Source organism: Pteropus vampyrus, unplaced genomic scaffold (assembly GCF_000151845.1).
Source record: "Pteropus vampyrus isolate Shadow unplaced genomic scaffold, Pvam_2.0 Scaffold248, whole genome shotgun sequence".
In the NCBI taxonomy this organism is placed as follows: Eukaryota; Metazoa; Chordata; class Mammalia; order Chiroptera; family Pteropodidae; genus Pteropus; species Pteropus vampyrus.
In genome coordinates, this window is record NW_011889029.1 from 459,029 (window position 1) to 459,911 (window position 883).

General features: G+C 58.7%; 1 pseudogene; it reads left to right on the forward strand.

Annotated features, from left to right (window-relative positions):
• The first annotated feature begins 258 nt into the window (after window positions 1–258).
• Window positions 259–377, forward strand: LOC111729133 (annotated as a pseudogene).
• Window positions 378–883: the final 506 nt, after the last annotated feature.

Consider the following 883-nt stretch of genomic DNA (forward strand, 5'->3'; position numbering starts at 1 on the left):
GATATAAGTATGACGCGCATTCCGATGTGAGGAGAGAAGGGGACACATTTAACAGGAGAAATCGGAAAAGCGGAAGGAGAATGGGGCCCGTCGTCTCCCAGGGAGCTCCCCGAGTCTCATCTTCCGAACCGGAACCGCGATGCCATGATGAAGGGCATCTCTCGGCTCCTGAGCGTGGCGATGACAGAGACCCCCGGGCTCGGCTATGACGACCTGCATTCGATGAAACCATGTGGGTCCTCATGGAAAGCCTCAGTCCTCGACGGCCACGCCACCCTGAATGTGCTCAATCTCGTCCGCTCTCGGAAGCTAAGCAGGGTCGGGCCTGGTTGGTACTTGGAGGGGAGACCCCCTAGGAAGACCGGGTGCTGTCGGTGTAAAAAAAAAATTTCAGTCCTGAAGGGGATCAATCTCGGACGACAGCCCGGGCGCGCCCCGGCTTTGCCGAGCGGGGACCAGCAGGGGCCAAGTGCAGGTCACAAAACGCGGGGACCCGAGATGCGTGTGTGAGGAGCCACGTGCACGGGAAGAAGACAGCGGTGGCAGCTGTGTCCCGTCCCGCAGGGGAGGTCCAGAAATCGAGCCCCATCTACACAAGAGTCTCCGGAAGCTGACAAGTCGACAAACAGACGACAAAGTAGAAATCGTGGTGAGATGGGCTCTCTGTGCCTTGTTTACATGTGAGAAAATTTAAACGTCCCCTGACCTAGGCGTCTAGCTCGCCGTTGCCCTCGACCCCATCACGGCCCCACCCAGGTGCCGCCTTCCAACCCGCCCCTCCCCCAACACCACCGAAAAGAAAGCAAAGCAAATCCGAACCCTGACTCGCTCGGGTTAAAACGGTAACTGTGGCGAACGCTTTCTTCACCATCCGCGCACGGGC